This window comes from Emys orbicularis, chromosome 8 (assembly GCF_028017835.1).
Source record: "Emys orbicularis isolate rEmyOrb1 chromosome 8, rEmyOrb1.hap1, whole genome shotgun sequence".
Taxonomy (NCBI): domain Eukaryota; kingdom Metazoa; phylum Chordata; order Testudines; family Emydidae; genus Emys; species Emys orbicularis.
In genome coordinates this window covers 92,962,282-92,978,202 of record NC_088690.1, presented here as the reverse complement: position 1 = coordinate 92,978,202, position 15,921 = coordinate 92,962,282, and positions in this window count along the sequence as shown.

Sequence of the window (15,921 nt, the reverse complement as noted above, 5' to 3'; positions counted from 1 at the left end):
ACTCTACTCTCTCAGTATGCTAATGAGCACTAGTTCAGCAGATGTGAGATAGAGAGGTTTCTGGCCGAAGATAAGCCAAAGGCATTAGACTCTACCTTAGGAGCTCTGAATACCATTAGTCGGGGTAGATTCTGAGGTCTCTGGATTCGGAAGATCTCAATGGGAGGTTGCAAGTCACCATTTTGATGCCTTAAGCCCAGTGGTAGAATACCCCCTTCACAGTCCAACAGTTAGGGCCAGGACATTGTCCCTGGAAGCTGCTCTCTCTGATTGTGGATTAATGGTAGGGAAGAGGATACTTACCAGACCTTGCTGTTCAGCTGGTCTCCAGTTGCAGAATCCCAGATTCCAAGCCCCGTCACTGCTGTTCCTGAGAAAAGAGGGAAACAGCATGCTGCTTATGCTCAAAGAGCACGGGATGGCTGCAAATCAAACTTGATGGAATTTCTTGGGAATCTGCCCTTTCAACAACTAGTTTCAGGGAGGGCCTGATCCCTGTTTAAAAACCACAGCCGAGGGAGAGACAGAGACTTGCATAGATTTGGGCCAGATCTTTAAATGGTGTAAACTGTCATAGCTCCATTAAGTCAATGGCACTATGACAGTTTACACCAGCTGAAGATCTGGCCCCATTGACTTTAAAAACTGCACATATTCTGTTTGCCGTAGTGCTTTGGCTCAGTATGACAGAACCAAGATGTAGACTAGGGCCACTAACCCAGCCTCCTCCATTGCGTGTTATAATTTGGCAAAATGGTGCAAAACACAACTGAGCCTTCCCTGCTTAGCTGTTCCCGAGTGGCTCTCCCAAACCTATTCCTTAATTCACTCATCCCTGTGGCCAGGGCCAGCTCCAGGCACCAGCTTACCAAGCAGGTGCTTGGGGCGGCTACTTCCGAGAGGGGCGGCACGTCCAGCTGTTCGGCGGCAATTCGGCGGACGGTCCCTCACTCCTGCTTGGAGCGAAGGACCTCCCGCCGAATTGCCGCTGCAGATCGCGATCGCGGCTTTTGTTGTTGTTGTTTTGTTTTGTTTGGCTGCTTGGGGCGGCCAAAACCCTGGAGCCGGCCCTGCCTGTGGCCATCCTACTGCCACACCTACTGGCACCTGCCACCTACAGTGTTTTTGGCATACATCTTTTTCAGATGATGGGTCAATGCAGGGGACAGAGCTGGGAAGAGAAAATGTTGCACAGGTTTAAATTCCCAGAATAGCAGCTGCAAACCGATTTCCAAAACGGCAGCATCCAGCAGAGACTGAGAGGGCTCGTTCATTCAGGGTAATTAAGCTAGTTTAATGTCCACAGTGTGGCTGTGCCGTGGATTGTGAAATGAGCGTTAGTGGACGTGTATCCCTACCTATTCCAGTTGGTTGAGGATTTTCCAACGGAGATCCAGAGAGGCCTCTAAGATTTCCCAGGAAAAAGGTGGCCTCATAGGAATTTAATTGTTTGTACTTGTATTGCTATATATATTTTTTAGTCTGATATGATTTGTACAGAAGATCTGTTTGTGCCTTATAAGGGTGTCTGTGCACTTTTTATCCTTTTTAAAGCAACTTTAAAAAAATCTGAAAAAAATTAACACAAATCAATGGTAATTTTATAGAATTTTGTGTTCACTGAAAATCCTGCTTTTTTGATATTGGAGTGAAAATTGTTTCTATGGATTCCCCCCTCCCACCTCGGTTTAAGAAAAAGCAGCATTTTTATTTTCCCAATTTCTAAGACAGTTATCGTTACTTTTAAAGCAGATTGTTGGGGGTGGGGAGAAAGGGGCACGGGGGAGGGGTTTGCACTTCTCCATGTCTATATTCTATAGCATAGTGTTCTGTGCTGTGTGTTTTATTTTTGTCTGTTTACCTGTTTTACATTAATATAATTTTACCTGATTATGAAACAAATAAAACACTGTCTTGTACAAGTTCTCCCCGGCTTTTAAGAATGTTTAACTAACCTTTTTTTTTTAACTGCTGTTTGGTCAAGAGGCGGGGCCACCTACCTCTCCAGCTTATGTAAAGTGGCGCTGCTCCATTGAAGTAAAAAAACCCCATACTTATTTACATCAGCTGAGGCTCTTGTCTTCACTATTGTATATACACACACAGGAGACACATGGGACCATGGTCTTGTTTGAGCTGCAGCCACATGGTTCCCATTAAGAGTAAGAACCCGACGTATGCATGCAGAGGTATAATTTGGTCATAAGGCTGTGACCCAAGAGTAGGTACAACAACATTTAAAAATTAAAAGCTAATAATTAATGGCAGGAAGGTGCTTCAGCCGCAGAGTATCTATAGCTAGACAGTGCATACAGCAGAACCTGCATGGGCCAGATGAAATGAGTAAATAGTTTTCACCTCTGACTTCCGTGGAAGGGTGAAGCGGTTCTTGGCACACCACAGTTACTAAGTGTGGTAGTAACAGCCAGCTAAAGCACTACTAAGCCACCTACCTTCAAGGTGGATACTAGGCTTGGAGGACAGTTCTGTGTTCTAAGGTGGATCCAGTGTACGTCACATAAGGAGAGGCTTCAAGCATTCACCACGCAGCCCAGCTCAGAAGGGCTGTAGCTCCACTTTTGCTTTCAAATATATTGGGGAATTCGCAGCACTGGGAAGGAATCTGGCTCTGCTCTGGAACACAGGGAGAGCAGACTGAGTAAAGGAGCTTGTGGTCCATTCCACCCGCCACCCCCAGCGAGGGCTGCATTTGAATCTAAGATACACATTTACCTAGGGGTCTCACTGGGTGGGTCTATTCACCCAAAAAAGGACTAAGACCTGAGCCTTCACTCATTGAAGTCAATGGGAGTTTTGCCATGGACTTCAACAGGAACAAGGGGATGCAAGGGAACACTCCCAGCACAGGGGCCTTCCCTACCGGGAGCAGAGCTGGTTCTGTGGGCTCTGCTTCGCCTGCAGTTGTCCCCAGCACAAAGGGTGTGTTGAGGCAGGTAGAAGCGTGGCTGGGGTATTTCCGGTGCTCCAGCTGAAATCCCCAGCTGCCACAAGGCTACAGCAAGTCAGTTACCGGAGCCAGGGCAGCTCCAAGATGGGCAGGAAGATGACACAATCCTTGGAGGCACAGGCATTAATTTAGAGCAGACAAGCCCCAAGACAGCAAAAATGAGAGCCATAGCGCCTCTTCCCCCTTCCCCCAGCTTCCTGGTCTACTTTCTGCCTCCTTTGCACCAAACACCTCGCCCTCTCGTGCAGTCGTTGCACCTCACTGTCCTCCAGCATGATTGGAACATGGCGATGGCCATACCCAGACCCGCTACTGCCCTTTTATCATCAGTCCTCGGGCATGAGAGAGATGGAGCCTACTGGTCACATCTGCTTCAAGCCATTCTAGATTGGTGTGTGCAACAGAGCCTAGCCAAGCCCCTAGTGCTAGATCCACAACGGAATTTAGGTGTCACTGACAACTTCAAAAACAGGTCTCAACTGCTGCCTAGCCCTATAGGTGCCTGTTTCCGCCAGTAGGCGGGGCAAAGCCACCTAAGTGCTGACATCCACTCAGCTCAGCGCCATCATTAAAGCCAAAACCTCAGTGGCATATTGTCATCCCCCCCCCCCTCCAAGCAAGTGTCTCAAACTAGGCAGTCCCTGCCTATCTCATAGGCAAGCATGTCTACAGGAGTGGGCCTTGCACGAAAGAGCTGGGGCCCAGCAGGTTGCCAAGTGAGAGGCTCGTGGTTAGGCATCTCACCTGTGATATGGGAGACCCAAGTTCAAATCCCTGCTCCAATGAATAGCTAATTAATTAAACAAAGGGGAACAGGAGAGCCAGACCCATTCCCAGAGTGCCCAACAGCCTTCACTGCACAGTGCACTCTCCTGGTAGGTGGAGACCTAGGGTCAAGAGTTTGCTCCAAATCAGGGATTCAAACCTAGGGCTCTCCCATATCCCAGCAGAGGGTTTGACCACAAGGCTATTAGGTAGACTGGGACAGGTGCATGCACACCACCCAGCCTGACCCAACCATTCCTGACCTGCTCACCCCAGCTATCTTTTAGGCCTCCTCAGCGCATGCCTCCTGCATCAAGCACTGCTGGCGAGATAGCGGGGGGGGGGGGGGGACAGGGGACACCCCGTCTGAGAGGTATGCTGAGGCTTAGGCAGAAGCTAGGGCACTGAGCAACTTGGCGGCCTCGCACATGTGCCCTGGCAGAAAGGTAGGCATTGAGGAGACTTGACCAGCAGAAACTTGATACTTTTGGAGCCTCCAGGGTTAGGGCACCTAAAGCCCTTATAAGCTAGGGACTGCCTATTACTTGCTAGGTCACCCACGAAAATCCTATGTGCATTTTATGCACCAAAATAGCTTGTTCCTAGGCAGTACTGAGCTTTACCCCTAGGTGCTGAGCGCCTGTGGTTAGAGCATCTAGCACCAAATCAGTTAGAGGAGGCGGGGCATTCAAATGGCTGTCTGGCACCAGAAAATTGGCCAATCCCCAGTTAGTGGGAGGTGAGGGATGGGTCACCTAAGTCACAGAAAGACCAAAACCCCCTGTGCTCCAGTTGTCTCAGCTATACTCCACTGTATGTTGCCAGGCCCCATCTAACAACGTTGCTCAGCCCCTTTATCATTGCAAAGCTCCTGCTTGCTCATAATCACATGAAAATTTGGCTGCTGAAGACCAGTCTGGTGGAAGGTGGGGTAGGAGCAACAGCCACCTTCACTGGGCCTGATGCCTCATCACCCAGCAGCTATGCGCCTCCTTGTGCACGTTCACCAAGTGTTGCCTTCAGTCCCATGGTGCAGCTCCTTCAGCAATCCTGAATCACACCTGGCTTCATTCCAACACTGTCTCCTAGCAGCCTCCACTGCAGGGGTCGGCAACGTTTGGCACGCGGCTCGCCAGGGTAAGCACCCTGGCGGGCCGGGCCAGTTTTATTTACCAGCTGACGCAGCAGGTTCGGCCGATCGCGGCCCCCGCGGTTCGCCGTCCCGGGCCAATGGGGGCGGCGGGAAGCGGCGCGAGCGATGTGCTGGCCGCGGCTTCTCGCCGCCCCCATTGGCCTGGGACGGTGAACCGCGGCCAGTGGGGGCCGCGATCGGCCGAACCTGCCGCGTCAGCAGGTAAATAAAACTGGCCCGGCCCACCAGGGTGCTTACCCTGGCGAGCCGCGTGCAAAACGTTGCCGACCCCTGCTCCACTGCATCCCATACTGAGTGCTCTGGTGTCATGCCTCTCCCCTGCCCTCCTTCCCCGAGCGCTGAGGCTATGCAGACAGGCTGCTTATTGCAAATTTCCCTGCTCTTTATTTAACAAGCCAGGCCCAGCAGCAGGCTGGTTTGTAAACTGTTTATATGCTAAGCTGTGGCCTGTTGGATCCCATGAGCAGTCGAGTAGCCTTGGAGGTGGCTAAGCCAAGTGCAGAGGAATTCATTCATAACTCCGGCGAGACATACAGCTTGGGTGTCCTGTTCTACGCCCAGCCTGAGGTTGAGGTAGCAGAGGAGTTGAGCTAAAGCTACTCATGCCAAAGCAGGGCCACGCTCTGAGCTGTCTAGCTTCTTCCAAAGGCCCGATGCGTGCTCTTATGGTCTAGCTCTGGGGCCAACACAGCTGAGTGAGATTGTCTGGGCCCTTTCTAGAATGACTCTAAAAGCGGCTAGTGTTGCATTTTCTCTCCCCCCTTTCTGGGTTGGACTGCAAGCTGATATGCAAAGGCAATTGTGTCCTGGACACCAATTCATAGGCTATTGGGTTTGTGGTGTCAGCCCCCTTGCCTGTGCCCTTCCGTACATGTGGTCATAGGTCCCCTCCAGCCACATCTCTGAAACACTGTGCACAGCAAGCACTGCTCCAAGCACCCTATGCGAGTTTAGAAGGAAGGCGGTAAAGGAAGAATTATTGTTAAAAACCTCAGAGGAAGGATAACTAGACTCAGAATGCTGGGGCTAGTGGGGGCATAGCGCGATATTAAATTAAAATAGAGCTAAGGCAGACATTTTTAATAGTGAGCACTTGAACAGTTTACCAAAGATTGTGATGAAGTCTCCGCCACTGGCCCTTTTTAACTCAAGATTGGATGTTTTGCTAAAAGATCAGATCCAGGCATTGTTCTGATAACGTTCTCTGGCCTGTGTTACACTGAAGGCCAGACTAGATGATCACAATGGGCCCTTCTGACCTGGAATCTATTAACTTCATCTCCTGGAACGTGTTTTCTTTTCTTTAAATTTAATCTAAAGTCCCTCACTAAACCATCCCCGAGTCATTTGACTGCAAAGACTCAGCCATGCTGAGTTCATCCTTTGCAGACGTTACAGGCACACGAAGGGGAATTCTTTCCCCTCAGCCCTTTCCTGATTTTTTGTTTTTAAATCCAACACACAAGTTCAGAGTGCTGTGAGCCTCCTGGCCTTTTCCCTGGGGAACGCGGAGTGGGCAGTGCGCTGGTCCACGTGGCTTGCCATTGGTCAGGGAGCCAAAGAATTGCTTGGCCGGGATTGTTACCAACAGCAGCTTGGTCCTGAGGGACTGACAAAGCAGCAGAAGCCAGTGGAACACGGTGACCCCATCTGCTATTTATGCCAGAGGGCTCCTGCTGGAAACTGAGCGGGGCTGCTGCTTCCTTGGCATGTGCTGGGATCTCTGCCAAACACCAGCATGATTAAGATCAACAATAGGCACCGGGCAACAAACGGACTGGAGAGAGCCAGCCCTGTGACACTCCACCCAGCCCCGTTTGGCTGGGGAGAGAGCAGTGTTGTTTTGACAGGCACCTCAGCAAGCAATAGCATTTTCCCCCAGGTTTCTCTCAGTCTACAAGTACAAAGCAGGCAAGGAGAATGCTGTGCCTGGGCTAGTAAACGTTCTAATTATGACGACTGAGGAACCCCAGTTGTGCATCAGGACCCCATTGTGCTAAGCCCTGTACAAATGCAGAACACAAGGATGGGCCCTACCCCAAAGAGCTGAATCCCACCTCCCAAGAACATGGGCCAAGCAGCAGGGTCTGTAAGAGAGGGAAGCTAAGGTGTAGCAATGACACAATAGCCCAGGGATCCTGGGGACTGGCCCCAGGACTGCAAAACCAAATCCCAGCCTCACTGACCTGCCCCCTGAGGCCTCTGCCTTGAAGGTAGAAGCCTGTCATCTAACCTCTTGGTCACATGGGGTGATGGAGTTTAGCAGCCACAGTTCCCTGCCACGATCCTTACAAAGCACATAGACATTTCCCTCCCAGCCCCACAGCTCTCTCCGATCTGCTGCTATCCTCCCAGACAGGGCTTTGTCTCATTTTCCTGTTACCCTGGCTACCGAATGCTCAGACCCCAGCCATGGCCCACAGTCCAAAGACAGCTGCCAAGGCTCCATCCCAGTGAAACTCTGTTGTGCATCCTCCTCCAGCTGGTCCAAGAAAGGAAAAGGCTGATGCATTTTCTGCCCATGCCAACATGATGTGGTAACAGCACCACACAGTGGCCACTTGAAATATAGAACAGGGAAAGGACAGCCAACGCTCAGACCATGGCCTTACTGTATCACTAAAACCTTATAAAAAGAAAATGACTCACACTGATGATCTATCCTATCACCTCCTACTTATCTCATCCATCACTATGCAGGGCCCCTGCTATGGATGGTCACTCATGCCTTGCCATTATCTCTCAGTTTAGTCCTAAATTCACCTCTGCTCCTTAGGGAAAAAAACCTCACTTATTCACTTTAAAAACAGTGGAGATGGGCCAAAACTTGTGGTTTTGCAAGCCCATCAAGTTCTGGTTCCGGAAAGTTGACAAGAGGGCTGGGTGAAGAGCCAGGTGTCATTTTCTCAATATCCCCTTTCTCCAAACCCTAGAGCAGGGCCAGGTTTGGAGAAATGGTCCTGGCTATAGCCTCTAACGTACATGTAGATCACAAGTACAAAATCCTGAATCGGAGGTTATAGACAGTGGGGTTTCTGTTATAAAAATGGATTGCGGCTCTACAGTGCCAGGTGTGCCCTGTTTTTGCCAACAGGAACAAAATGACAAGATATGGGTTGGGGAAATTATCCTTGGTAATTATATACACCAGACTCTACCCTGCCCTTTTTGATAAAAATAAACTGGGAGAAGAGGCCAGTAATAAAGCTGTAGGAACATCTCCACGGCGACAGGCTGCAAGATAAGGGTCCAGTCTGAATCCTTATCAGTCTCCAATGCCTTGCTCAGTTGGATGTAGTGAGAAAGAGGCCTGACCTCAGTGCTCTGAAGCCATCTGTTCTTGCATCTGTGGATCCTTATCTCTTGCTGAAGCACCTAGAGAACTCCTGATATCGCTGAGAACATACCCAGGTGGTTCCGGTCTGACCTGGAGAGTGTAAGGGAAAGAACTTATATTGACTCAAATAAGATTCGCATGATGAGATGAGAACCTGATTGAGATCAAAACAAAAATGGCAAATGGATTTAGCTGAACAGCCCTTGAGCTGGAAGGTGCCTGGTTACCCACAGAACAGCTGTGCTCCAGTATAACTCTGGTGGAAATCTTGTGACCAGGCTGTCTTCCTCCACTGCAAATCTGTTCCCTCCTCTTTCAGTTCCGCCGTCTTCCTTGCTAAACAACTCCACTTCTCCAACTTATCTGAATCCACACCCGCAATCTCAGCCGACTTTTCACCACCTCTCCCTCCTCTCTCCCCTCCCGGTCTCCACACAGGATTTCACCAATTTCTTCCAAGAGAAAACTGACAAAATACAAGGTGATCTTCTACCTCCCCTTGGTTGGCATTCCCTTCTTCCTACAACTCTCACCTCCTTCTCCTGTCACAGATGCAGAAGTTTCTCATCTGCTCTCCTTCTCTATTCCCTCTCCTTGTCCAAGTGACCCCCACCCCATCTCCTGATCTCCCTCGCACCCAATCACATTCTCTCCACTACTCTTCTCCTTAACCTCATTCTCCTCTGGCTCTCTTCCCCTCACAATATGAGCATGCTGTAGTCTCTGCCATCTAAAAATCCCACCCTTGACCCCATCTGCCTCACTACCATCCCATTTCATCTCGAAGCTCATTGATTGCGCCATCTACAACCATGGTCTGGAATTCCATTCCTCCAATTCCATCCTAGACACTCTCCAATCAGGTTTCCGCCCCTCGCCCTCCACTGAAACCGCTCTTGTCAAAGTCCCTAATGACCTCTTCCTATGCAAAGCTCAGAACCAGTCCTCCATCCACATTCTCCTTGACTTGTCAACCCTTTCAACACCAGTAACCAACCACGTCTTGAAATCGTGTCCTCCTGTGGTTTCCATAACTCTGTCCTCTCCTGGCTCTCCTACCTCTCTAAATCGCTCCTTCAGAGGATCCTCCTCATGACAGGTCATGATAATCAGCTGAACATGAGATCCCAATGAAACGTTATGGCCAAAGGAGTTAATGTGATCCTGGGATGCATACACAGTACTCCAGTATGAGCAGAGAGGTTATTTTACCTTTGTATATGACACTGGTATGACAGCTTCTGGAATACTATGCCCAGTTCTGGTGCCCACAATTCAAGCAGGATGTTGATAATTTGCAGAATGTTCAGAGAAGAGCCACAAGAATGATTAAAGGATGAGAAAACTTGCCTTATAGTGACAGACCCAAGGAGATCAATCTATTTAGATTAACAAAGAGAAGGTTTTGGGGTGACTTGAATACAGTCTATAGGTATCAACATGGTGAACAAATATTTAAAAGTGTGCTCTTCAGTCTAGCGGAGAAAGGTATAACATGATCCAATAGCTGGATATTGAAGCTAGACCAATTAGACTGGAAAGAAGGCATAAATTTTAACTAATTAACCATTGGTACAATTTATGAAGGATTCTCTGTTATTTGCACATTTTAAATCAAAATTGGATGTTTTTCTAAAAGATCTGTTCTAGGAATTACTTTGGGGGGAGTTCTATAGCCCGTGTTATACAGAAGGTCAGACTAGATGATCACAATGGTCCCTTGTGGCCTTGGAATCTAAGTCTCCCCCCTCCAGCTTTCTGTGGTGGCTTTCAGAGGGCTCTGACCTTGGTCCCCAGCTCTTCTCCTTCTACAGCTTATCTCCGGGGAATCTCATCCGCAAACACAAATTGAGCTATGATCTCTATGCTGACATCTCGCAGATCTACCTCTGTACTTCAGACCTGTCTCCTTCTGTCCGGACTAAAATCTCTGGCTGTCTCGCTGACATTCCGCCTGGCTGTCAAGCTGTCACCTCAAACTCAACATGGCTAACACAGAGCTCTTAATTACCTCCCCCTGTCCCCCGCTCGAAAGCCCTGCCTGCTGCCTCCTTTCTCAATCTCTGGAGACACCACCACCATCCTACCCATCACTCAGGCTCGTAACCTGGGTGTCATCTTTGACTTGGATGTGTCTCTAAGGTCATGACATCCAGGTTATGTCTAAATCTTGATGATTCTTTTAGAATCATAGAAATGTAGGGCTGGTAGGGATCTTGAGAAGTCATCAAGGCCACCCACCTGTGCTGAGGCAGGACCAAGAAAACCTAGACCATCCCTGACAGGTATCTGTATAACTTGATTTTAAAAACCTCCAATGATGGAGATTCCACAACCTCCCTTAATTCCCTACTCCAGTGCTTAACAATCCTTATGGTTTGAAAGTTTTTCCTAACATCTAATCTGTCTCCCTTGCTGCAGACAAAGCAGATTACTTCTTGTCCTACCTTCAGTGGACATGGAGAATCATTGAACACTGTCCTCTTTATAACAATTCTTAACATATCTGAAGATTTATCAGGTCTCCCCTCAGTCTTCTTTTCTCAAGACTAAACAAACCCAGTTTTTTAAACCTTTTGTCATAGGTCAAGTTATCAAGGCTTTTTTCATCATTTTTGCTGCTCTCTTCTGGATTCTCTCCAATTTATCCACATCTTTCTTAAAATGTGGCACCCAAAACAGTACCCAGTATTACATCTGAGACCTCGCCAGTGTCAAGCAGAACAATTATCTTGCACGTCTTACGTATGACACTCCTGTTAATGCACCCCGGAATGACATTAGCCTTTTTTGCAACTGCATCACATTGTTGCTTCGTATTCAATTTGTGATCCATTATAACCCCCAGATCCCTTTTTGCAGTACTACTGCCTTGCCAATTGCTCCCCATGTTGTAGTTGTGCATTTTATTTTTCATTCCTAAGGGTATGTCTACACTACGAGAGTAGTTCGATTTTACTTACATCGAATATGTGGAATCGATATTACAAAGTCGAACGTGTGTGTCCACACTAAGGACAGTAATTCGACTTTGTGAGTCCACACTAACGGGGCAAGCGTCGACATTGGAAGCGGTGCACTGTGGGCAGCTATCCCACAGTTCCCGCAGTCCCCGCTGCCCATTGGAATTCTGGGTCGAGCCTCCAATGCCTTCTGGGGAAAAAAATGTGTCGAGGGTGCTTTTGGGTAACTGTCGTCATCCAACCGTCACTCCCGCCCTCCCTCCCTGAAAGCGCCGGCGGGAAATCAGTTCACGCACTTTTCTGGTCAGTGACAGCGCGGATGCCACAGCACTGTGAGCATGGAGCCCGCTGTGACCATCGCTGCAGTTATGGCCGTTGTCAACACCTCGCACCTTATCATCCACCTTTCCCAGAGGCAGATGCTGAGAAATCGGGCGAGGAGGCTACGGCAGCGCGGTGAGGACCTGAAGTCTGAGAGTGGCACAGACCTGTCACAAAGCACGGGACCCCGCGGACATCGTGGTGGCAATGGGTCATGTTGATGTTGTGGAACGGCGATTCTGGGCCCGGGAAACAAGCACGGACTGGTGGGACCGCATAGTGCTGCAGGCCTGGGATGACTCACAGTGGCTGCGAAACTTTCGCATGCGGAAGGGGACTTTCATGGAACTTTGTGAGTTGCTGTCCCCTGCCCTGAAGCGCAATGACACCCGGATGCGAGGAGCCCTGAGTGTCCAGAAGCGAGTGGCCATAGCCCTCTGGAAGCTTGCAACGCCGGACAGCTACCGGTCAGTCGCGAACCACTTTGGCGTCGGCAAATCTACCGTGGGGGTTGTTGTGATGCAAGTAGCCAACGCAATCGTTGAGGTACTGCTGTCAAAGGTAGTGACCCTTGGAAACGTGCAGGTCATCATAGATGGCTTCGCCGCGATGGGATTCCCAAACTGCGGTGGGGCTATAGATGGAACTCACATCCCTATCCTGGGACCGGACCACCAGGCCAGCCAGTACATTAACCGAAAGGGCTACTTTTCAATGGTGCTGCAAGCACTGGTGGACCATAGGGGACGTTTTACAAACATCAACGTCGGATGGCCGGGCAAGGTTCATGACGCTCGTGTTTTCAGGAACTCTGGTCTGTTTAGACGGCTGCAGGAAGGTATTTACTTCCCGGACCACAAAATAACTCTTGGGGATGTGGAGATGCCTATAGTCATCCTCGGGGACCCAGCCTACCCGCTAATGCCCTGGCTCATGAAGCCCTATACTGGCGCCCTGGACACTGAAAAAGAACTCTTCAACTACCGGCTGAGCAAGTGCATAATGGTGGTGGAGTGTGCTTTTGGACGTCTCAAGGGGAGATGGAGAACCTTACTGACTCGCTGTGATCTCAGCGAAACCAATATCCCCATTGTTATTGCAGCTTGCTGTGTGCTCCACAATCTGTGTGAGAGCAAGGGGGAGACCTTTATGGCGGGGTGGGAGGTTGAGGCAAATAGCCTGGCTGCTGATTACGCCCAGACAGACAGCCAGGCGATTAGAAGAGCCCAGTGGGACGCGCTGTGCATCCGGGAGGCTTTGAAATCTAGGTTCCTGAGTGAGCAGGGTAACCTGTGACTATTAAGTTTGTTTACAGAGAAGCTGAACCTGCCCCCGTTTCTTTACCCAGTAAATGTTCCCTATCCTCTCCAGTTACATACCCCGTTCACCCCGTTCCCCCCCTTCCAACACACGTTTAAAAATAAAATCACTGGAAATTTTTTAATGAACACCGTTTTCTTTATTACTGTTTTCTCGGAAAAGTGTTGAACCTGGGACGCAGACTGTGGTGGGGAGCGGGTGTAGTGTAGTGATGCAAAGGACGCTTCTAAACTCCAGGAATGACAGGCTCCGCAGTGGTGGACTGGTTGTTTCAACGGAGCCTGCCACCCCTCCTGTTCGGGACTCTGTGTGTGGGGGCTATGTGACTTTGTGGCAGGGGGAGGACGGTTACAGATCCCCTGCTGCGTGGCTCTGTGATCCAGGATAAGGACCGCTGCATAAGATCTCTAACCGCCCTCCCCCGCCACAAAGTCACATAGCCCCCCCCCCCACACAGTACATGAAAACCACCTCCCAGACTGACCAGGGTAACTGGTCAGTGACTGCAATGTGTGTGTGCCCTGCTGCTGAACCTGCCCCCGCCTCTGTACCCTGGTAAAGGTGACTGTCCTGTCCAATTACCAACCCCCTTCCCCCCCTTCAGACAGACTCTCCTCTAAAATAACATGATGGAAACAGTAATTAACAGAAACGTATTTTTTATTAACAACTACACATGAAACTGGGGGATGACACTGGGACGGGGGCTTGGGTGAGGCGGGAAGGAAAGGACTTATCAAATTTTGGGGAATGAGAGCCTTCTGGTACTTGAGCAGTCTGCAGGGGTGGAGTGAGAGTTTTCACGGACTCTGCCGCCCCTCCTTCTTGGGACTTTGGGTGAGGGGGGTATGGGACTTTGTGGCGGGGGAGGGCGGTTAGAGAGAGACTGCAGCGGGGCTCTGTCCTCCTGCCTCCGGTCCTGCAGAACATCCACAAGGCGCCGGAGCGTGTCTGTTTGCTCCCTCATTAGTCCAAGCAGCGTTTGAGTCGCCTGCTGGTCTTGCTGCCGCCACCTCTCCTCCCGTTCCATGTGTGATCGGTGCATTTGGGACAAGTTCTCCCTCCACTGGGTCTGCTGGGCTGCCTGGGCTCGGGAGCAGCCCATAAGTTCCGAGAACATGTCCTCCCGTGTCCTCTTCTTCCTCCGCCTAATCTGCGCTAGCCTCTGGGAGTGTGATGCCAGGGGAGGTTGGGAGACAGTCGCAGCTGTGGGATGGGAAAAAGGGAGTGAATTCCTCAGAAAGATAAATTTTTGGGTGAACAAAGAACATAGTCTTTCTCTGTGAACTAGACCATGCACAGCACCTATCACATGCGCACTCAGGACAAGGTCGAATTTTCGGCCTTCGCATTCAGTGCCTGGGGTCTTGCAGTGCAGATCAGAGAAGCGGGACAGGACAGCGGAATTTGGGTAACAGGCTGACATGGTAAGCCGTACACTTGTGGCTGCTTAAAACTTTAATAATAGCACTGGCCTCCTTTCACGTTCAAAGCAATGCCAGTCCCTGCTGCCAGCAATCCGGCAAGCATGAACTCTGCCCCTGTCCCACCCCCTCGCGGCTGTCCCAGGGAAAGATCCCTGTATGCTGCTCCTCTCCCGCCTCCACCGCGTGGCTCTAAACCGCCGGTTACAGTTCTGTAAAGGAACAGGCAAGCAGTCCCAATACTAACATTCCCCTACCTAATTCAAAGCAGGTCACCATGAGCGACATCACTCTGATGAGGATTTCAGAGATGGAGAAAGAACGGATGCTTCGGGAAAGCCTGCAAAGACCAGGGCCGTATGCCGCCATGCTCTGCAAGGCAATGATACCCGAGTACTTGATTGTCTCCTGGCGCAGAAACGTTTCCTACTACGGAGGACCCAATAAGGCCGCTCTCCCCAGGAACCTGATGCAAAGGCTTTCCAATTACCTCCAGGAGAGCTTCGTGGAGATGTCCCTGGAGGATTTCAGCTCTATCCCCGGACATATAGACCGGATTTTACTGTAGCTGCACTGGCAGGGACTAAACAGTAGAGCGGATAGGGCACAACAATCATGCTAAACCGGACATTGTTAGATTTTTTTTCAGTAGTTGCACTGCCAAGGACTGAAACGTTAAGCGCCTAGGGCAAACTAATCATGAAAAACCCATTGTTAATATTGTTAATATTCCTGTTCTGTTAAAAATAAATGTTTACATGTTTAAAACACTTACTGACTGATCCTTCCCCTGATTCTGTGTCGGGGTTAACGCCTGGGGACGGTTGGTAGGGGATCTCTGTAAGGGTGATGAAGAGATCCTGGCTGTCGGGGAAATCAGCGTTGTAAGCACTGTCGACTGCCTCGTCCTCCTCATCTCCTTCCTCATCTTCCCCATCCGCTAACATGTCCGAGGAACCGGCCGTCGACAATATCCCATCCTCAGAGTCCACGGTCAGTGGTGGGGTAGTGGTGGCGGCCGCACCTAGGATGGAATGCAGTGCCTCGTAGAAACGGGTTGTCTGGGGCTGGGATCCGGAGCGTCCGTTTGCCTCTTTGGTCTTCTGGTAGCCTTGTCTCAGCTCCTTGATTTTCACGCGGCACTGCGTTGCATCCCGGCTGTATCCTCTCTCTGCCATGGCTTTCGAGATCTTCTCGTAGATCTTTGCATTCCGTCTTTTCGATCGCAGCTCGGAAAGCACGGACTCATCGCCCCACACAGCGATCAGATCCAAGACTTCCCGATCAGTCCATGCTGGGGCCCTCTTTCTATTCTGAGATTGCACGGCCATCTCTGCTGGAGAGCTCTGCATCGTTGCCAGTGCTGCTGAGCTCGCCACGATGTCCAAACAGGAAATGAGATTCAAACTGCCCAGACAGGAAAAGGAATTCAAATTTTCCCAGGGCTTTTCCTGTGTGGCTGGTCAGAGCATCCGAGCTCAGACTGCTGTCCAGAGCGTCAACAGAGTGGTGCACTGTGGGATAGCTCCCGGAGCTATTACCGTCGATTTCCATCCACACCTAGCCTAATTCGACATGGCCATGTCGAATTTAGTGCTACTCCCCTCGTTGGGGAGGAGGACAGAAGTCGAATTTAAGAGACCTCTATGTCGAACTAAATAGCTTCGTGG